Here is a 16183-nt window from a genome sequence, read left to right on the forward strand (position 1 = left end):
GTTCCCTATTTATATATTGTCGGGGACCATAATTAGGGGTACCCTCAAGACGCCTAATTCTCAGCTGGTAACCCCCATTAGCATAAAGCTGCAGAGGCCTGATGGGTGCGATTAAGTCAGGGATCAGTCCATACGAGCGACTCGATCACGCCTCGCCCGAGCCTAGCCTCGGACAAGGGCAGCCGACCCTGAGGGATTTCCGTCTCGCCCGAGGCCCCCCTTTAACGGCGGACACATCTCCGGCTCGCCCGAGGCCTTGCCTTCGCTGAGAAGCAACCCTGACTAAATCGCCGCACCGACCGACCGAGTTGCAGGAGCATTTAACGCAAAGGTGGTCTGACACCTTTATCCTGACGCGCGCCCCCCGGCAGAGCCGAAGTGACCGCCGTCACTTCGCTGCTCCACTGACCGGTCTGACAGAAGGACAGCGCCGCCTGCGCCACTCCGACTGCAGTACCACTTGACAGAGTGAGACTGACAGGCAGTCAGGCCTTGCCAAAGGCGCCATAGGAAACTCCGCTCCGCCCGACCCAGGGCTCGGACTCGGGCTAGGCCCCGGAAGACGGTGAACTCCACTCCGCCCGACCCAGGGCTCGGACTCGGGCTAAGCCCCGGAAGACGGCGAACTCCGCTCCGCCCGACCCAGGGCTCGGACTCGGGCTAGGCCCCAGAAGACGGCGAACTCCGCTCCGCCCGACCCAGGGCTCGGACTCGGGCTCAGCCCCAGAAGACGACGAACTCCGCTTCGCCCGACCCCAGGGCTCGGACTCCGCCCTGGCCTCTGCCGAACAACCTCCGCCTCGCCCGACCCAGGGGCTCGGGCTCGGCCTCGGCCATGGAAGACAGACTCGACCTCGGCTTCGGAGGAGCCTCCACGTCGCCCGACCTAGGGCACAGGCACGCCACGTCAACATGAAGCACCATCATCACCCTACCCCGAGCCGACTCGGGCCGCAGAGAACAAGACCGGTGTCCCATCTGGCTAGCTCCGCCAGATAGGCAATGATGGCGCCCCGCTAGCCCTGTGACGACGGCGGCTCTCAGCTCCCTTACGAAAGCAGGGAGACGTCAGCAAGGACTCAACCGCTCCGACAGCTGTCCCTCCACCAGGCTCCGTTGCTCCTCCGACAGCCACGACATCACACCAGCAGGTTGCCAAGATCTCTCCGGCTGCCACATTGGCATGTACTTAGGGCGCTAGCTCTCCCTCCGCTAGACACGTAGCACTCTGCTACATCCCCATTGTACACCTGGATCCTCTCCTTACGCCTATAAAAGGAAGGACCAGGGCCTTCTTAGAGAAGGTTGGCCGCACGGGGACGAGGGCGGGACAGGCGCTCTCTTGGGGCCGCTCGCTTCCCTCACCCGCGTGGACGCTTGTAACCCCCTACTGCAAGCGCACCCGACCTGGGCGCGGGACGAACACGAAGGCCGCGGGATTTCCACCTCTCTCACGCCCGTCTCCGGCCACCTCGCTCTCCCCCCTTCGCGCTCGCCCACGCGCTCGACCCATCTGGGCTGGGGCACGCGGCACACTCACTCGTCGGCTTAGGGACCCCCCGGTCTCGAAACGCCGACAGTTGGCGCGCCAGGTAGGGGCCTGCTGCGTGCTGACGAACAGCTTCCCGTCAAGCTCCAGATGGGCAGTCTCCAGCAACCTCTCCGGCCCGGGACGGTGCTCCGTTTCGGGAGTCTTGAGTTCATGTCCTTCGACGGCAGCTACGACATGATACTCCTTCCACCGCCGCGCGACAACGACAATGGCGGCCGACAACCCGCCCGCCGGCGGCGGAATCGACGACATCTTCCCCGCATGGTGGAAGAACAACATTCGAGCTCGCCCCGTCCTCTCCCCCGCCAACGGAGGAGGAGGCGGGGCAACCAAGGCCAAGCGGGAGGCCGCGCTTCGTCGCCTGTCGAGCGAATCGATGTCCCCAGCGCCCCAACGGAAGGCACGCCGGGCGTCGACCTCGCGTTCGAGACGAAGGCGAGCGTCGTCCCCCCGCGACACACCAATCTCGAGCAAGCGGACGACGCCAGCGCGCTCGCGGAGGACTTGCAGGACGTCGCCCTCGTACCTAAGACGACGGTGCAATCAGTCCCCGACGTGACTATGTCGCTCCTCGTCGACCAACAGGTACCGACCAATTCCCATCCTACGTCATTTCGACTCGGCCTCAACCCGCCTAGCGACCTTGCTTTGGCGGGCGCTCTCGTTGAGGCGAGTGCAACCCCACTGGGGTTTCGTATGCGGTCGCCTTGGGACCGGCTGACGGACGTCTCAACCTACGGGCCCTCTGGGTCTGAGGAAGATGACGATCCCAGCATCTGTTGGGATTTCTCTGGATTTGGCAACCCCAGTGCCATGCGGGACTTTATGACCGCATGTGACTACTGCCTCTCCGACTGTTCCGACGGTAGCCGCAGCCTCGACAACGAGGACTGCGGCCCAAGCCGCGAATGTTTCCACGTCGAGCTAGGGGATCCCTCCGAAGGCAACCATCTCGGCATGCCGGAGGACGGTGACCACCCTAGGCCGGTGCCTCGCGCTGACATCCCGCGGGAGCTAGCTGTGGTCCCCGTTCCGGCGGGGGGTCACGACCCACAGCTCGAGCAAGTCCGCGGGGCACAGGCCAGGCTCGACGAGGGAGCAGGAGCGCTTGAGCCGATCCGCCGGGACGTCGGGCAGGTATGGGCGGGCCAACCCCCGGCCAGAGAAATACGTCACCTGCCCAGGGTTTCCAGCACCGCGTCGCCAACGACGTCAGGGTCCGGCCGCCACCCGCATCCAGTGGGGTCGGTCAGAACCTGGCAGCCGCAGCGATGCTCCTCCGCGCGATGCCGGAGCCATCAACCACCGAGGGTCGGCGAATCTAGGGAGAGCTCAAGAATCTCCTGGAAGGCGCTGCGGCCCGACGGGCCGAGAGCTCTGCCTCCCGAAGGCAGGGATACCCCTCGGAACCTCATGCCGCGACTTCCCGATTCATGCGGGAAGCCTCGGTCTACACCGGGCGCACGCGCAACACCGCGCCTGCGGCCTCGGGCCACCTCGGCAACGAGCACCATCGTCGCGACCGTCGGGCCCACCTCGACGAAAGGGTGCGCCGAGGCTACCACCCCAGGCGTGGGGGACGCTATGACAGCGGGGAGGATCGGAGTCCCTCGCCCGAACCACCCGGGCCGCAGGCCTTCAGTCGGGCCATCCGACGGGCGCCGTTCCCGACCCGGTTACGACCCCCGACTACTATCACAAAGTACTCGGGGGAAACGAGACCGGAACTGTGGCTCGCAGACTACCGCCTGGCCTGCCAACTGGGTGGAACGGACGACGACAACCTCATCATCCGCAACCTCCCCCTGTTCCTCTCCGACACTGCTCGCGCCTGGTTGGAGCACCTGCCTCCGGGGCAGATCTCCAACTGGGATGACTTGGTCCAAGCCTTCGCCGGCAATTTCCAGGGCACGTACGTGCGCCCCGGGAATTCCTGGGACCTCCAGAGCTGCCGGCAACAGCCGGGAGAGTCTCTTCGGGACTACATCCGACGATTCTCGAAGCAGCGCACCGAGCTGCCCAACATCACCGACTCGGATGTCATCGGCGCGTTCCTTGCCGGCACCACCTGCCACGACCTGGTGAGTAAGTTGGGTCGCAAGACCCCCACCAGGGCGAGCGAGCTGATGGACATCGCCACCAAGTTCGCCTCTGGCCAGGAGGCGGTCGAGGCTATCTTCCGAAAGGACAAGCAGCCCCAGGGCCGCCCATCGGAAGAGGCTCCCGAGGCGTCTACTCCGCGCGGCACCAAGAAGAAAGGCAAGAAGAAGTCGCAAGCGAAACGCGACGCCGCCGACGCGGACCTTGTCGCCGCCGCCGAGTACAAGAACCCTCGGAAGCCCCCCGGAGGTGCTAACCTCTTCGACAAGATGCTCAAGGAGCCGTGCCCCTATCATCAGGGGCCCGTCAAGCACACCCTCGAGGAGTGCGTCATGCTTCGGCGCCACTTCCACAGGGCCGGGCCACCCGCAGAGGGTGGCAGGGCCCGCGACGACGACATGAAGGAAGATCACCAAGCAGGAGAGTTCCCCGAGGTCCGCGACTGCTTCATGATCTACGGTGGGCATGTGGCGAATGCCTCGGCTCGGCACCGCAAGCAAGAGCGCCAGGAGGTCTGCTCGGTGAAGGTGGTGGCGCCAGTCTACCTAGACTGGTCCGACAAGTCCATCACCTTCGACCAAGCTGACCACCCTGACCACGTGCCGAGCCCGGGGAAATACCCGCTCGTCGTCGACCCCATCGTCGGCGACGTCAGGCTCACCAAGGTCCTGATGGACGGGGGCAGCTGCCTCAACATCATCTACGCCGAGACCCTCAGGCTCCTGCGCGTCGATCTGCCCTCCGTCCGAGCAGGCGCTGCGCCCTTCCACGGGATCATTCCCGGGAAGCGTGTCCAGCCCCTCGGACGGCTCGACCTTCCCGTCTGCTTCGGAATGCCCTCCAACTTCCGAAGGGAGACCTTGACGTTCGAGGTGGTCGGGTTCCGAGGAACCTACCACGCGGTACTAGGGAGGCCATGCTACGCGAAGTTCATGGCCGTCCCCAACTACACCTACCTGAAGCTCAAGATGTCGGGCCCCAACGGGGTCATCACCGTCGGCCCCACGTATAAACACGCGTTCGAATGCGACGTGGAGTGCGTGGAGTACGCCGAGGCCCTCGCCGAGTCCGAGGCCCTCATCGCCGACCTGGAGAACCTCTCCAAAGAGGTGCCAGACGTGAAGCGTCATGCCGGCAACTTCGAGCCAGCGGAGACGGTTAAGGCCGTCCCTCTCGACCCCAGTGGCGACACCTCCAAGCAGATCCGGATCGGTTCCGGGCTCGACCCCAAATAGGAAGCAGTGCTCGTCGACTTTCTCCGCGCAAACGCCGACGTCTTTGCGTGGAGTCCCTCGGACATGCCCGGCATACCGAGGGATGTCGCCGAGCACTCGCTGGATATTCGGGCCGGAGCCCGACCCGTCAGGCAGCCTCTGCGCCGATTCGACGAGGAGAAGCGCAGAGTGATAGGCGAGGAGATCCACAAGCTAATGGCAGCAGGGTTCATCAAAGAGGTATTCCATCCCGAATGGCTTGCCAACCCTGTGCTTGTGAGAAAGAAAGGGGGGAAATGGCGGATGTGCGTAAACTACACTGGTCTCAACAAAGCATGTCCGAAGGTTCCCTACCCTCTGGCTCGCATCGATCAAATCGTGGATTCCACTGCTGGGTGCGAAACCCTGTCCTTCCTCGATGCCTACTCAGGGTATCACCAAATCCGGATGAAAGAGTCCGACCAGCTCGCGACTTCTTTCATCACGCCCTTCGGCATGTACTGCTATGTCACCATGCCGTTCGGTTTGAGGAATGCGGGCACGACGTACCAGCGGTGCATGAACCATGTGTTCGGCGAACACATCGGTCGCACAGTCGAGGCCTACGTCGATGACATCGTAGTCAAGACAAGGAAGGCTTCCGACCTCCTCTCCGACCTTGAAGTGACATTCCGATGTCTCAAAGCGAAAGGCGTCAAGCTCAATCCCGAGAAGTGTGTCTTCGGGGTGCCCCGGGGCATGCTCTTGGGGTTCATCGTCTCCGAGCGAGGCATCGAAGCCAACTCGGAGAAGATCGCAGCTATCACCAGCATGGGGCCCATCAAGGACTTAAAAGGCGTACAGAGGGTCATGGGATGTCTCGCGGCCCTGAGCCGCTTCATCTCACGCCTCGGCGAAAGAGGTCTGCCTCTGTACCGCCTCTTAAGGAAGGCCGAGTGTTTCGCTTGGACCCCTGAGGCCGAGGAAGCTCTCGGGAACCTGAAGGCGCTCCTTACAAAGGCGCCTATCTTGGTGCCCCCAGCTGATGGAGAAGCCCTCTTGGTCTACGTCGCCGCGACCACTCAGGTGGTTAGCGCCGCGATTGTGGTCGAGAGGCAAGAAGAGGGGCATGCATTGCCCGTTCAGAGGCCAGTTTACTTCGTCAGCGAGGTACTGTCCGAGACCAAGATCCGCTACCCACAAGTTCAGAAGCTGCTGTATGCAGTGATCCTGACGAGGCAAAAGTTGCGACATTACTTCGAGTCTCATCCGGTAATTGTGGTGTCATCCTTCCCCCTGGGGGAGATCATCCAGTGCCGAGAGGCCTCGGGCAGGATCGCAAAGTGGGCGGTGGAAATCATGGGCGAAACAATCTCGTTCGCCCCTCGGAAGGCCATCAAGTCCCAGGTGTTGGCGGACTTCGTAGCCGAATGGGTCGACACCCAGCTGCCGACGGCTCCGATCCAACCGGAGCTCTGGACCATGTTTTTCGACGGGTCGCTAATGAAGACGGGAGCCGGCGCGGGCCTGCTCTTCATCTCACCCCTGGGGAAACACCTACGCTACGTGCTACGCCTCCATTTCCCGGCGTCCAACAATGTGGCTGAGTATGAGGCTCTGGTCAACGTGTTGCGGATCGCCATCGAGCTAAGGGTCAGACGCCTCGACGCCCGCGGTGACTCGCAGCTCGTCATCGACCAAGTCATGAAGAACTCCCACTGCCGCGACCCAAAGATGGAGGCCTATTGCGATGAGGTTCGGCGCCTGGAAGACAAGTTCTACGGGCTCGAGCTCAACCACATCGCTCGGCGCTACAACGAGACTGCGGACGAGCTGGCTAAAATAGCCTCGGGGCGAACAACGGTTCCCCCGGACGTCTTCTCCCGGGATCTGCATCAACCCTCCGTCAAGATCAACGACACGCCCGAGCCCGAGGCACCCTCGGTCCAGCCCGAGGTACCCTCGGCTCAGCCCGAGGCATCCTCGGTTCAGCCCGAGGAACCCTCGGCCCCCGAGGGCGAGGCACTGCACGTCGAGGAGGAGCAGAGCGGGGCCACGCCTGATCGAAATTGGCAGACCCCGTACCTGCAATATCTCCGCCAAGGAGAGCTACCCCTCGACCAAGCCGAGGCTTGGCGGGTAGCGCGACGCGCCAAGTCGTTCGTCTTGCTGGGCGATGAGGAGGAGCTCTACCACCGCAGCCCCTCGGGCATCCTCCAGCGATGCATCTCCATCGCCGAAGGTCAGGAACTCCTGCAAGAAATACACTCGGGGGCTTGCGGCCATCATGCAGCGCCTCGAGCCCTTGTCGGGAATGCTTTCCGGCAAGGCTTCTACTGGCCAACGGCGGTGGCTGACGCCACTAGAATTGTCCGCACCTGCGAAGGGTGCCAATTCTATGCGAAGCAGACCCACCTGCCCGCTCAGGCTCTGCAGACGATACCCATCACCTGGCCCTTTGCTGTATGGGGTCTGGACCTCGTCGGTCCCTTGCAGAAGGCGCCCGGGGGCTACACGCACCTGTTGGTCGCCATCGACAAATTCTCCAAGTGGATCGAGGTCCGACCCCTGAACAGCATCAGGTCCGAGCAGGCGGTGGCGTTCTTCACCAACATCATCCATCGCTTCGGGGTCCCAAACTCCATCATCACCGACAACTGTACCCAGTTCACCGGCAGAAAATTCTTGGATTTTTGCGAGGATCACCACATCCGGGTGGACTGGGCCGCCGTGGCTCATCCCATGTCGAATGGGTAAGTAGAGCGTGCCAACGGCATGATTCTACAAGGGCTCAAGCCCCGGATTTACAACGACCTCAACAAGTTTGGCAAGCGATGGATGAAGGAACTCCCCTCGGTGATCTGGAGCCTGAGGACAACGCCAAGCCGAGCCACAGGTTTCACGCCGTTCTTCCTGGTCTACGGGGCCGAGGCCATCTTGCCCACTGACCTGGAATACGGCTCCCCGAGAACGAGGGCCTACAACGATCAAAGCAACCAAGCTAGCCGAGAAGAATCGCTGGACCAGCTGGAAGAGGCTCGGGACAAGGCTTTACTACACTCGGCGCGGTACCAGCAGTCCCTGCGACGCTACCACGCCCGAGGGGTCCGGCCCCGAGACCTCCAGGTGGGCGACCTGGTGCTTCGGCTGCGGCAAGACGCCCGAGGGAGGCACAAGCTCACGCCCCCCTGGGAGGGGCCATTTGTCATCGCCAAAGTTCTGAAGCCCGGAACATACAAGCTGGCCAACAATCAAGGCGAGATCTACGGCAACGCTTGGAACATCAAACAGCTACGTCGCTTCTACCCTTAAGATGTTTTCAAGTTGTTCATATACCTCGCACCCACGCAAAGTTTGGTCATCGAGGAAGGGTCGGCCTCGCCTCGGCAAGGCCCGACCCTCCCTCGGGGGCTAAAAGGGGGGGAGACCCCCTCTGCGTCGAAATTTTCTCGAAAAAAGATCTCTTTTAGCAGAATATCTTTCGTGCTTTTTGACTACTTCGAAAAGCGGATCCTGAAAACGACGGAGTACACGTAAGCAGCCAAGGCTGACCGAGCCGAGGGACTCCTACGCCTCCGGGATACGGATACCTCACTCATCACCTTCTGCGATAAGTAACTCGCGTTCGGATAAAGTGATTCCGCGGACCGGACAAGTCTTTACGCTCGGAAGCTCTTCTGCCGAAGCGGTCCTTCAAGCCTTCTCGACTGAATCGGTGACAGGGCCTCATGGACGGGTGAAAGTACGCGTAAGCGGCAAGGCCGACCGAGCCGAGGGACTCCCACGCCTCCGGGATACGGATACCTCACTCATCACCTTCCGCGAGAAGCAACTCTCGCTCGCACAAACATCCCCGTTACCGACAAAAAGTCCAGATGCTCGAAATAAGAGGAAAGGAGACGCAGCTTTACAATGCAGCGAGGGTGTGTTTTCTGGCCTCAGCGGCCGCAGAAGGCACACGCTACAAGACAATCTGATCCTGCAGGCTCGGGTCTTCACGCTGGAAGGGGGCTGTAGCACCCTCGGCATCAACGACACCTTCAGCGAGGTCCGACCTAGCCTCGGACGGCGACGCGGTCCAGGGACTTCTCCGGGAATCCGGCCCGAGCAGGCGGCTCGGCCGGTTACCCCAGGGGCCTCGGCTAACCATCTTCCAAGGGCGCCAGCCCGGTCCGAGGCCTCGGCTGGTCAACTCCGGCGTCGGTTCCGCTGACGGGCAACCCGGCTAGGCTCCGGCCAACCAGGTTTTCATTTTCGAGCCAACTCCGCCTCTGTTCGTGCTGATATCGCTACCCCTGGCCTCGGCTCGACGAAGAGCGGCCAAGGGGTCTCTTTAACTAAGCTAGAGGAGCCTCAGACAACAAGGTCGATCGAGCCGAGGGACTCCTACGCCTCCGGGATACGGATACCTCACTCGTCACGTTGACACGGGGCGACTCATGCTTGGTGAAGCGGTTCAGATAATCAACAGGCGAGACTTAGTGCTCGAAAATGAGGAAAAAACACGACTCCGTGCCAAAATTACATACATGTTCAGGCCTCGACAGCCATGATGAACAAAGACACTGGCATTCAAAGTGCCATTACAAACGGAACTCCGGTTCCCCCTCCGCAGGTACGAACAACCCCACTCCATGGGGGCGGGCCTGCGGAGCAACGGAAGACCGACGAACGGCGCGCCGTCACCTGCTCCAGCAGCGGCGACGACGACGACTTCTGCTCCGGGGGGCCGAACAGCGGCAGCACTGACCTCAGGGCGGATGCTACCGCCAGGAGGCCCCCGCCCATGCCAAAACTTGTGAGGCAAGGACAGGCAGAAGGTCGTAGAGTTGAAGGTCGGTCCGTAGCCGGCCTTGGCTATCTCGCCGGCAGAAGAACCTCTTCAAGCTGCCGTGGCGGACGCCAGCGCCGCGAGCGGCTCCGAAGCCACTCGCGTCCGAGAGCCAGGCACGGTGCAGCTGCCAGCGCCACGGACGACGACCGCCCTTCCCTCCGATCACTGAGTGAAGGAGCGGGCCGCCGCCCACGTGGGGGCCGACCTCAACTCGGCGCACTCCCCTCCCCAGCCCTGGTGATGAAAATCCTTGAGGCTGAGGGAGGGGCAGAGGCCGCAGCCCGGCTCGCTTTCCCCCACCATCAAGCCTAAGGTCACCATCTTGGGTGACCACCGGCGGGGGGATACAGCCGGGCTGCATGATGAAAATCCTTGAAGCCGAACGATGGCTGAAAGGTACCAACTCCCACGGAGTTGCGTTCCTCCAACGATGAGGCGGAAAGACGGCAGGTACCCCCCCATCCGGGGGCTTGGAAGATGGAAAGACACGACGCATAAGGGAGGAAGAAGACATGGTCGCCTTCCGAAAGGGGTCACCCTCCTTTTAAAGGCAACTCTCCCTACGTGCGCCCCCAAACGTCACGGGCTGAGTCTTCTCCAACACGCTCCAAGGCCCTCCCCTGCGGCGCGGGGGCTGGGTCCCGCATGTCATGCGAACCGGCTCAGAGCAGAAGAAGCCAAACCGCCGCGCGCGGCGCACACAACCGCCCAGCAGTTACAAGCGACCCCCCACTTTTGCCCAGACCAACGGGCGGAAGGGGCGGGCAGCCATGCAGGCGGCATGCAACCGCGCCAGGTGGACGCGCTTCTCCGACTCCCAACACGCCAGCATGGAGGCCCAGGCCCACGCGTCACGCAACCGGCGCGCCAGATGCTGCATGCAAGCAACTGCACCGCCACTTGCGCCACCACCACGCCTCTTCGGTCGCGGAACCAATACCGCGACTCGAGGCGGCCCAGCGCACGACCCAGCAGCGCCAGCCTGGCGCGACGGTCAATACGGCCGAAAGCGGGCCGACAGTAATGACGGTGGCAGGCGGGCGGGAGCAGCGGTCACGTCGTCGGCCAGACTCACGTCCCATCCAGGGGCAGCAAGAGAACCTCCCCTCACGGCGTGAAGACGACGCGCCCGTGATCCGTTCCTCGAACGGCTCGCGCACGCGCAACGGCCGCCCTGCCAACTACTCGCCCCGTCGCATTAACTCCGCGGCGGGACAGGCGGCGCTTCTGGCAGGAGAAGCGGGCGACGCTTCGCCTTCGCCGTAATAACCGCGTCAACAAAGGTACGCCACGTCGTTCGATTTCGTACCCTTTTCCTTTTTTCCTCTTTCTCTATCTCTTGCAACAGGGACCGGGAAAGGGGGATACCCTGAAAAGGATCCTTCCCTGTGAAGAAACCGGGCTCCGAGCCCCCCTACTGATCAGAGGTTCGAAGGCTAGCCCTCCGAGGGGTTCAACAGTCGCCTCAGATCGCGTGGGCCCTACACCCACTACTGGTCAGAGGTTCGAAGGTCGGCCCCCCGAAGGGCTCCACGACCGCCTCAGGCTACTCGGGCTCCGCGCCCATTACTGATCAGGGGTTCGAAGGCTGGCCCCCGAAGGGTTCACAGTCGCCTCAGACGCCGAGCGAGGGATGACCAGGGGTACGTTCGATACATAACCGAGGCTCGGGCTGCGCTCCCGAGGTACCCTAGGACATTTCCGAGACCAGCGGGAGCGATCTTGTAACGGAATCCCATCAGAGGGAGGCATCGAGCCCTCGGACCCCGTCGCCAGGGGACCGGGTCCGGCAGATCACCCGCAGGTACTTTTGGGCGTGCCTCTGGGCCCCTAGCCGACCCCCAACGAACGGGGCACGGACGTCCACTCGGATTACCCGCTTGCAGCTCACCGGAGACACCATGTTCGGTGCCCATCGAGGGTAACATGGCGCTCTCCCCCCCTCCTCCTTGCGGAAAGGCGACGTAGGGGCGTATGTAAAAAAGCCGAGTTTGTCCCTGATCGCCCTCTCGCCCTGTGCGGAGGCTCAGGGGCTGCTCTCGCAAACCCGGCTCCGGCCGAACCGTTGACAGCGTCAACATACCAGCCCGAGAGCTTGGGCCCCGACCGTGCACCCGGGCTACGGCCAGTTCGCATGAGGGAACAACCAGACCAGCCAAAGCATTACACAAGGCATTAAGACCTTGGGGGAGTGAAACCACTCCTCCGAGGCCTCGGGGGCTACACCCGGCGGGTGCGCTCGCGCGCACCCACCGGAACAAAATGCAACCGAGAAAGGCTGGTCCCCTTGCAAAAAAGTGCGACGAAAGCCTCCAAGCGAGTGCTAACACTCCCTTCGAGGCTCGGGGGCTACTGTCGGGGACCATAATTAGGGGTACCCTCAAGACGCCTAATTCTCAGCTGGTAACCCCCATCAGCATAAAGCTGCAGAGGCCTGATGGGTGCGATTAAGTCAGGGATCAGTCCATACGAGCGACTCGATCACGCCTCGCCCGAGCCTAGCCTCGGACAAGGGCAGCCGACCCCGAGGGATTTCCGTCTCGCCCGAGGCCCCCCTTTAACGGCGGACACATCTCCGACTCGCCCGAGGCCTTGCCTTCGCTGAGAAGCAACCCTGACTAAATCGCCGCACCGACCGACCGAGTTGCAGGAGCATTTAACGCAAAGGTGGCCTGACACCTTTATCCTGACGCGCGCCCCCCGGCAGAGCCGAAGTGACCGCCGTCACTTCGCTGCTCCACTGACCGGTCTGACAGAAGGACAGCGCCGCCTGCGCCACTCCGACTGCAGTGCCACTTGACAGAGTGAGACTGACAGGCAGTCAGGCCTTGCCAAAGGCGCCATAGGAAACTCCGCTCCGCCCGACCCAGGGCTCGGACTCGGGCTAAGCCCCGGAAGACGGCGAACTCCGCTCCGCCCGACCCAGGGCTCGGACTCGGGCTAGGCCCCGGAAGACGGCGAACTCCGCTCCGCCCGACCCAGGGCTCGGACTCGGGCTAGGCCCCGGAAGACGGCGAACTCCGCTCCGCCCGACCCAGGGCTCGGACTCGGGCTAAGCCCCGGAAGACGGCGAACTCCGCTCCGCCCGACCCAGGGCTCGGACTCGGGCTAGGCCCCGGAAGACGGCGAACTCCGCTCCGCCCGACCCAGGGCTCGGACTCGGGCTAAGCCTCGGAAGACGGCGAACTCCGCTCCGCCCGACCCAGGGCTCGGACTCGGGCTAGGCCCCGGAAGACGGCGAACTCCGCTCCGCCCGACCCAGGGCTCGGACTCGGGCTAAGCCCCGGAAGACGGCGAACTCCGCTCCGCCCGACCCAGGGCTCGGACTTGGGCTAGGCCCCGGAAGACGGCGAACTCCGCTCCGCCCGACCCAGGGCTCGGACTCGGGCTCAGCCCCAGAAGACGACGAACTCCGCTTCGCCCGACCCCAGGGCTCGGACTCCGCCCTGGCCTCTGCCGAACAACCTCCGCCTCGCCCGACCCAGGGGCTCGGGCTCGGGCTCGGCCATGGAAGACAGACTCGACCTCGGCTTCGGAGGAGCCTCCACGTCGCCCGACCTAGGGCACAGGCCCGCCACGTCAACAGGAAGCGCCATCATCACCCTACCCCGAGCCGACTCGGGCCGCAGAGAACAAGACCGGTGTCCCATCTGGCTAGCTCCGCCAGATAGGCAATGATGGCGCCCCGCTAGCCCTGTGACGACGGCGGCTCTCAGCTCCCTTACGGAAGCAGGGGGACGTCAGCAAGGACTCAACCGCTCCGACAGCTGTCCCTCCGTCAGGCTCCGTTGCTCCTCCGACAGCCACGACATCACACCAGCAGGGTGCCAAGATCTCTCCGGCTGCCACATTGGCATGTACTTAGGGCGCTAGCTCTCCCTCCGCTAGACACGTAGCACTCTGCTACATCCCCATTGTACACCTGGATCCTCTCCTTACGCCTATAAAAGGAAGGACCAGGGCCTTCTTAGAGAAGGTTGGCCGCGCGGGGACGAGGGCGGGACAGGCGCTCTCTTGGGGCCGCTCGCTTCCCTCACCCGCGTGGACGCTTGTAACCCCCTACTGCAAGAGCACCCGACCTGGGCGCGGGACGAACACGAAGGCCGCGGGATTTCCACCTCTCTCACGCCCGTCTTCGGCCACCTCGCTCTCCCCCCTTCGCGCTCGCCCACGCGCTCGACCCATCTGGGCTGGGGCACGCGGCACACTCACTCGTCGGCTTAGGGACCCCCCGGTCTCGAAACGCCGACATATATATTGATTATTTAAGGTGCTTTTACAATATGCATTGGATAACCACCCAAACATGCATTTAAGGTGCTTTTACTTTACTGTTTTCAGTTAACAACAAGTTTCATTTCTCCCTTAGGATCAAAATAACTTTGAATCGAGTATGGCATGATTTCGTAGGCGGAGTTCCTCATGGACATCGTCAGCAACGAAGAGATGGCGCTCATCGACATCGCTAGGAGAAGAAACTTATAAGTGATGGGTCTTTATAACCAAACAATTTTATGAGCTTAAAATAATTTTCTTAGTTTCTTTTATACTTAGCACATGCATTTTCGTCCAGTTCACTTCTGAATTGTTGCTCCTTGAGAGCTGCTAGAACCCATGGAAAAAGTTACAGATTTGTGACATGATATCAGAAAGCTAGAAGTTTAAAGTTGGCATTCATACATGTTCTTAATGACATAGGCAAACTTAATTTAATTTTTACCAGCCGCAAGGAAATAACTGTTTACATATTATAGTTAAACTTAATTTTTATGAGCTACAATTCATTTGAAACATGATTACCCTTTATTATTTTTTACGCATTTGGTTTTATAACTGTGGTGGTCTCATGTATGATTATGCAGATTTAGATAACGTATTCCCATTCTTCTATAATGTGTGGAGTCGTCAGATGTGCGACAAACCAGTTCTCTAGGTTGCTCCTAATGGGCACTCCTTTGATATACCCTTTATCATCTTTTGAGTTCTGACGGTGTAGAGTAGAAATGTCTGGTGATTGCCTCTTTGTAGATACTCTTTCTATTGCATGGGTATAAACTTCAGAGAGACTAGATTTGGGTTTAGTCATTTCATGTATTTAGTTCATTTATTAAGTTTCATGATTTAGTTTAGTTTTATATTGGTTGCCAAAGAATTTGTAAGATTTTGAGGTCGATAGTATATATGATATTTGATTTATATAATCGTTGTGCACTGACATTTTATCGAATATTTTATATACCGTTGCAACGCACGGACATATACCTAGTCTAAAATATTATGTCCTCTATATCATCTCGTTCTCCAGCAGCGTCCTCTAAATTCCATCCTCTATAGAAATAATATTACTCATTCTTATTTTATACATAACTTTTCATTAATGAGACCATGTACGGCTCCAACCAACGCTCTCCATTCGTCTGTCCCAGCGTAGAAGGGAGCAGGAGCCAGGCCATAGCGGACGCCCGTACAACCTCTAAGTTTAGAGTGTCCAGCGACGTACGCTATTTTTACCGGACGCTTTGCCGTGTGCTGCTGGAGAGATAAAGGAGCTCGGTGTCCTCTAAATTTAACGTACAGGACCATATACAGACCCTTGCTGGAGGTAGCCTAAGGAACTCATTCCCAAACAACTGCACAATGACCGAGTGAAATGGCCAACTGTTTCAAGAATAGTACTTTCACCCATGCGTAAGTACTCGTCGAGGCTATCGGCTGGCCCTCCGTAGGCTAGCATACGAATTGCAGCAGTTACCTTCTGTATGGTGTGAAATCCTGGCACGTTGGCAGCATTATACGATTGCCTGAAATATGGGTTCGCCGCTTCGAGAGCCTGACAGATGTTGTGGAACATAGGCTTCGTCATCCGAAACCTGGAAAAGACCAATATCATTGGTATATGAAGTAAATGGTACAATTGACATCACTGATCAAACGATGGGTTAATATTGTAGTCGGCGCTACCGTCGTCTGAATATGTCGTCATTGTAGACCGGGTTGTCGGAGAAATAATCTTGCATTAGTCTCAGATAACCGGATCCCCTGTCCCGGTTAATAACACGACGACCGACAACTGAACCTCTATGGACATGTGTCTCCTCATCTTCGTCGGACATGTCGTACATGTCGTCGTTGCCTATCCGAATTAGAAGTCGACATGTAAGATAAATATGGCAAATCCCTAGCAAACAGTCGACATGTAAGATAAATCAAGCAAATCCGAATTTAGTACTTGTTCCAAACACTAAATGGCTGATGTTGCAAAATAGTGTGCACAACAGAGACTAAACCCTAAACGATGAACTCACATCCGGTGGGGATAAATGAAAACGATGAACGCGGCCGACAACCTACCACCCGACGATTGAGGATGACTGCAACAGAGATGAAATGCGATACTAGCCGCGGCCGAGCTGCAATCCGGCAACAAGAGCTTCGATGAAATGCGACGATGGAGGTTGTACTTTGGGCAACCGGTGTCTTCGGACAGGGGCCAACAACTCCCGT

This window comes from Zea mays, chromosome 2 (genome assembly GCF_902167145.1).
Source record: "Zea mays cultivar B73 chromosome 2, Zm-B73-REFERENCE-NAM-5.0, whole genome shotgun sequence".
NCBI lineage: Eukaryota > Viridiplantae > Streptophyta > Magnoliopsida > Poales > Poaceae > Zea > Zea mays.